This window comes from Pinus tabuliformis, chromosome 4_1 (assembly GCF_031772625.1).
Source record: "Pinus tabuliformis cultivar Carrire ecotype Pingquan chromosome 4_1, CPIR1, whole genome shotgun sequence".
Classification (NCBI taxonomy): domain Eukaryota; kingdom Viridiplantae; phylum Streptophyta; class Pinopsida; order Pinales; family Pinaceae; genus Pinus; species Pinus tabuliformis.
This window is the reverse complement of record NC_142303.1, coordinates 40,852,532-40,859,696: the sequence shown is the minus strand read 5'-3', so window position 1 is coordinate 40,859,696 and position 7,165 is coordinate 40,852,532.

The window sequence follows — 7,165 nt, the reverse complement described above, 5'->3', positions numbered from 1 at the left end:
TCACCAAGTCTTATAGAGTTTTTATCTGGTGTCTTTAGCCTAAGAGGAGGCCTTTTCCAACTACTGTTGTGTCGTGGTTTGGTGCAATGAGTTTTGCAATTGATCTTTTGTGATGGCCTTATTAGTCAAGGTGGAATAGATCATCTCAATTTTTTTTTGTGTAGTTCTATTTGGTCAATAGGATGGATATACTTTGCTAAAACTTCAAAATCAATCTTTAAATAATCAACATGGATCTTAGCTATTGCACAGTTGGCTTGAGGAGCTTATCTACATTTTCCTTCCTTTATGTCAAATCTGACATAAGCCTCGTCTAGTTAGTTGGAGCCATTTTGAGGTAGTGAGCATAGGTTTGAGCTTTTAGTTTCCCATTCCTCGCTTTAATCTCTTTATACTATCCTTCAATGTCCATGCTCTATTCAGAGGGAGCTAAAAGAAGACACCTCTGTGCTTTGCTGTCTTTCCGATGCCTGTATATGTGAAGTAGATGGTGTCCCACTAGTTGGAATAGTCTACATACTATTTTTCTTTCTGCCATGGTGTTTCCTGTCGTCTCCTCAGTATACTCTTCTTCTGCATGGGGTTTTACCTTTTCTTTTAGCAATGGTTTGATCAAATGGCCTGCTGGAAGGAGTGGCCTCTTCTCTGTCTCTTTTAAGATTTTTTTCTTCATTGAGAGGGTCTTAAACAGGAGGGTTGCTCATGATTTGTTCAGGTCAAGCAAGATCCTCTGAGATTTTAGGTTGCTCGGATTCTTCTTGTTGTCCTAAATGCTCTTGTTGTTTTGATGGCTTTGCCTATTCTGAGGACTTTTGTTGCTCTGAATCTTCTGCTTGTTCTAATGGCTGTGTACTAGGTTCTTGTGACTGCTTTTGTGATGAAGCTTCTCCTCGCACCTGTACAAATGAGTCTTCATAAAGCCTTCTTTCTAAATCCACCAAAACATTATCATCTTCCACTTGTGTGTTATCTTGATCTATTAGAGTGCCTTCCACCCATTCAGATTGATTGTTATATTGTTCAATTTGTGGGATCCTATGGTGGATATAAGGAGATAGCTTATGTTTCTGCCTTCTGCTACAAATGAAGCTATGAGGGTCATAGGTCCAGATGAAACTCTGTTTTAATTTCAATCTTTGGAGGATTTGATTGGCCTCCTTTCTTGATTCTCTATTATTGCAAATAAATGGGCCTAGATGATATTTTACTCTTAGCTGGGCCTTCTTCTTGGTTTTGACAAAGTGAATCTCATCAGAATTGATCATTTGCCTGTAGTACTCCAGAGAAAATAATCGCATGGGGAGATATCTAGGTAATTTGTAAGGAGGCAGCTCACACCCATAAATCCTTATTTCAGTATGGTTTTGGTACAAGTACCAATCCCCTACTTTGTATTATTTGGACAGCTGGAGAACCCTCTTAATGTCTGCACTGATCCTGGGAGGGGGACTTCCTAATAACATTGTAGTCACTGGATGTACAAATAGGTCAATAAAATTTGTATATGGATAGGGAGAAGAACTACCTGTTGGACACCTAATCCTCAGTGGGTTAGTGTGGAAGCTGAATGGACAAAAGGAGTCCAAGAGACCTTGGGATGTGAAACCCAACGGTCACATAATGTACTATAAATGTATATCATTTGTCAATAAAAATTGTACTGCATGTTTTATCTTTCATATATTTTCTGGTTGCCCATGTGTGTTTAACATGGTATCAGAGCAGGCGATTGCTGGTCCTGCTCCAATTTGAGCCACTTGTTTTGTGGTCTCTATATATATGTCAGTTCTGCGTTACCTGACCTCTGCCTCTGCCTTATTCCCCTCAGACCTGAAATAACCTACCTCTGCCAGCACTGCACATCTGTCCATACTGTCAATTTCTTATAACACTATCATTTCCTGTTTTAACGCTGAGGCCTGATGGTGCCACTGCAGAAATAGGCCTCCATCGATGAAGGTCCGCTCCGTTTGAATGCGTTATGGTTCGATATTGAATGCTCTCTGATTGATTCATAAACGTTTCTGACATGGTAGCTGCGCCTGACAAACTGCTGTCTCAATTCAATTCGGAGCCAAACTATCAAAGGAATTTTAAAGTGTTTGAGTTCATATTATCCTGTGCTTCAGATTTCAGACCGTTTCCATGAATCTCACCTGACATGGTAACGCTGTATAATGGTATGCGTAACGCTGTGTAGTGGTATTATTGAATGGTATGTGTGTCATGGTAATGTTTGTTTTATTGAATGGGTTAACGCAGTTGAGTGGTAACGCTGTCCATAACTGTTGAATGCCTGTTGAATATTAACGCGGTGCCGACAAAAGGAGTTCATTCCATATGCCTGTGCGTTATTGAATGGGTTTATATGCCTGTGCGTTTTGAACGCTGTGGGTTTTGAACGCTGTGCGTTTATATGATATTAACGCTGTGCCCGTCCAAGTTTTGAATGGTATTGAACTGTGCTTTGAATGCTCATCGACTGGATTTGAATGATGTTGAACTGTGCTTTGAATGCTCATCGACTGGATTTGAATGCGCATCTACTGGATTTGAATGTTGTTGAACTGTGCTTTGGTATTGAACAACATACAAGTTGGTATTGAACTACATTTGAATGGTATTAAATTGCATTGATGGCCATTCGAACAATCTCTAGCATCACTGTGTACATTGAGTTTTTGAAGGCAGTGCGTTGCAATGAAGCCTTGAAGTCAGTTCCGTTACATTGAGTAGGAGATTATTCAACACAATTTTAATGAGCCTGGAAGAAGACATGGAATGCATTTAAGAATGGAGCCTTCCATGGAGGTCGAGCATTCCTGAAGATAGACGAACGATTCCACGAAGATTAGACATGACAAGATTTTTCCGAATTAAAGTTGGTCGATTATCACTGTTATGATGTGATTTCAAGGAGGAAGAGGGTCGAATCCTATCACTGCCAAGTCTGGACTAGTGCTGGACATTTTTTGGGCCGAGTTACAGTGAAGTTGGAATGAGTTTGATCTTTGTTTGAAGGTTGTATATCACCTTGTAGAGGCTCAATTTGGATCTTGTGTTAACTGCGTGGAGTTCTAAGCCAATGCCATTGAACTAGAAGGAGCTACGAATAATTTGTTGTGTTTATAACAGTTGATTGCATCCTTTGTTGATTGTTGGTGTTGTATTAAACTGATGCTGCAACGTGTGTTTGAAATCATGTTTTCAATGCAACGCAGAAAAATTGAAAGCAAATGTGTTGATTTGGTCTCCGTTCACTATTCCTACTCTAATGCCATTATTCTGCATTTTTCCTGGTGAATTTGCTAATTTAAGAGGCATAAAGTATCTGGAGGACCAACAATAGCACTCAGGCAAGGTTCATTTGGAGCAAATCCGTCGGTCAGAGTGGAAGGCTTTTCTTGTTCAAGCCCAGAAAAGCACTGCATTGTGTCAGCTCGTGCTTGATTCCTCTGCCCCCTTTTCGAGGGGCAGCTCCAAAACTTTTGTTTCTGTACAGTGCTAAGAGTGTTGAGTGTAGTGCTTGTTCTGGCAAGTGCACCAACTTGTATTTTTTCTAGGTTTGAGAGGAGGGAAGCTCGCCAAATGCGACCAATTTTTGCACATGCCAATGAGGAGGCTTTCATACACTTGCTGGAGAGTATTCTTGTACACAGGATTTCGTTTGTGAGCACTGGGAGTAGTGTAGGGATAGATATTTCTTGAGAGTGATTTTTGTCAGAACTTGAAAGTAAGAACAGCATTCAGTTCAAATTTACGGTGGTAATTGTACAGTTGGGAATCTTGTAATTATGTAATTAAAACATTCAGCTAGACTGCCTGTCCTTGAGCAGCTGTACCTTGTAACAAAATACTTGAGAGGCAGGAACTAGTGATGATGCGTTTTGTGAATGTAGTTGGATCCTGCTGAAGAGTGGAGCATGGTAAATTTTGTTATTTCAAAAAAAAAAAAAAGGCATTAAGGCTCTCTTTCCCATTATTGATTATGTCCTGTGCACAGCTAGGAAAATATTTTTTTTGAGGCCTAAATTGCTTATAGCTTTGTTGGAAGTTAAATTCTCAGGTGAATTGAAGAAAATTCATTTTTTGAATGAGGAGTCTGTTTTCCGGATATCACCATTCTTTGTATGTTGAATCTATTGCAAGCTGATTGATTTGAAGTTGTTGCCATAAGTTTATATAAAAGAGCAATTGGTGTCCATCTTTTCCTCTTTGTTTTACTATTTTTTAAGGTTAGAAATGGCTCCAATCGGTGCAATATTAGATTTAGTGGACAATCTAATACTCTCTACTATGGATAATACAGTCAAAATCAGCAAGGATTTTCTCACCGATATTCATAGTTGTTTACAAGATGTACATGAAAAGATTGAATTTTTACAACTTGAATCTCAGCTTCAGCAAGAAGAATTAAAACAGAGGAGTCATCATTCTAAACATCTTTCTGTTCAGAACATTGAGACTGCAACCCATCAGAAGCAAGTCAATAATGTTACAGTTCATTCAAATAAAGCAACAGTTGTATATGCAGATGCAGAAACTCAATCTGCACTTCCCAAACCTATCATCAGACCTTGGGAACAACTTGTCCACAATAAGACAGAACTGGTCTTGGATATGACAAGGACTTGTCCTTTCATATTCTAGACTACTCAAAGCCCATTCAGTTTCAAAGTGCTGGATTCATTCATGACAGTTCACCTCCAACTGTTCCAGACTCTGCCTCTCTTCCACAGCAACAATGACAACAACAACAACAGATTGTTAAATGCCAACACTGTGACCGAGTCGGCCATTTGAATGATCACTGTTTTGATCTTCATCCATGTAAGCACTGTCATAAAACAAGTCATTCTTCAAACAGATGCTTCAGAAACAAACACCCTGTAAGAACAAAGATTCATCTTGGATGGATTGCTTCTTGGCAATGGGCATCAATAGCCAAGAAGATATTCCAATCACATGTCAGAACTTGTTCCAGAGTATTGAACAGTCTTGTAGTTGAGTTTTCTCCATCATCTCACCTTGTATCTGACAAGGGGGGAAATGATGGTCATATACAAGCTTCAAAGTCACATCAAGCGAGCCTTAGCCACAACCTATCACACCAGATTCAGAGTTGTAGCCAGAGACAAAGATGCCCCTGAGCATGCCTTCAGTTGGCAGTCTGGGATACTTCCTCTAGCAGAAGACTTCAACTTCTTGCTAGTTTTGGAAGAATTCCAGGAACACAATTGAGAACACTTCCTCTAGCAGAAGACTCCAGCTTCTTGCCAGTTTTGGAAGAGTTCCAGGAATTGCATTAAGCATTCCAGAGTTGTTGGTCATCCTTAAACCATCACAGGTTGAGACTTCCCTTTTCAGGTTGAAGTTCTCCCTTTTATGTGGGGTGAGACCTCCCTTTTATGGTTGAAGGTTTCCCTCTTTAAAAAAATAGGATCACTTCCTCTAGTAGAAGACTTGAGCTTCTTGCCAGTTTTGGAAGAGTTCCAGGAACTGCACTAAGCATTCCAGTGTTGGTGGTCATCCTTAAACCACCGCTCTTTGTACTAACATTTCATAGATCACATTCAGCCTAGTGCTGGCATGCATTTTTGCACATTTTGTATTACAGCTCTCTTCTTGGACTCATACATAACCCTTCGGATTAAGGGGGGAATGTTGGATACCTAATCCTCAATGGGTTAGTGTGGAAGATGAATGGACAAAAGGAGTCCAAGAGACCTTGGGATGTGAAACCCAACGGTCACATAATGTACTATAAATGTATATCATTTGTCAATAAAAATTGTACTGCATGTTTTATCTTTCATATATTTTCTGGTTGCCCATGTGCATTTAACACTACCTGTGGAATACAGAGGTCCAGAAGATGACATATCTAGGATTCCTCTAGTATCAAGCTTTTGGAGAGAAGGGAAAATTATCAATCTGGTAGTAGAGAAACAAATGGTACAGGACTGATGAATACTTGAACACTCTCTGATTTTCAAGTCTCATAAAATGATCATGCATTTTATCTACAATGAACTTCCTATAGTCAAACTTGACTGCAGGAGGTTGACCAGGGGTAAAAATAGACATGTAGGAAAAAGTCATCTCATATACATACTAATTAGTAGAAAAACCTAAAATACATGCTATCATTGTGGTGATATATTTTCCCAGGTCAGAAAAGATGATTAACACATAAGGAGGGGGGTCTTTTGGCATGTACTTTTCTTCAAGAATGAAAGTCTGGAGGATTTGGGTACTTTTGGAACTAGATAGCTTAGAGGATATTTCAAGAAAATCAACAATGTAAGGGGGGTGAGGTTTTTGTTAACACCCAGGTTGTTCCCTTTGACTCCCAAGGGAATACGGCCGGGGTAACCACTAACCAAGCTTTGGATTACAGTTCCTAGCCAAACTGTAATCAGAGAGGGCTCTCTCTTTAAGATTTTTATCTTTGTTTTTGTGAAAATTTTAGGCTAGTTATGAGTTCGGTTTTTTGTTTGAGGTTTTGGTTGTGAACTGTTGATTGAGAAGGGCATGAAATGTTTGAGGGATTTCTAGTCCATTGGGCATATGGGGTCAGAAATTGGGTAGGTCCTAATGCCTGTGATGGAGAAGGATTGACTGTAGAGCTAGATAGCTATTCATGATACAAATTTTGGTTTATAAATGAAACAGAGTGAAATGGAAACTTATATATAGTGTGACTGTAAGTTGAGAAAGGGCAGACTCTGTTCAGTAGCATCTAAGAATTACTGCACAGAAACTGCCAAAGATTTATAGTAAGTTGGAGCATTTAAGAATTCCAATTTAACAAACAAACCTGAAGAAAACATTTATAACAAGGAAAGATTGAATTCAGGGTGTCTCCATGGACAAATCCTGAGTTATTCTTCTACTTTCTTGTTAAGATTAGATCACATACATGAGAAACGAAATAAACAAAAATTTAACATAGACAGAGATAGAGAAACTTATTGTATCAAGCTATAGCACTAGAATTCTGCAGCATTCAATGGTTCCAACACAGTATACATCAGAAAAAGACAATCTCTGAGATCCCAAAGCTTCTTTGTATTATTTCTCCCAAATCCAGCCGAGTTCTCTTTTTTGAACAAGTAACAACAACCCCTGCAAGCTCATGCGAGGGGGAATATATACAACCGGT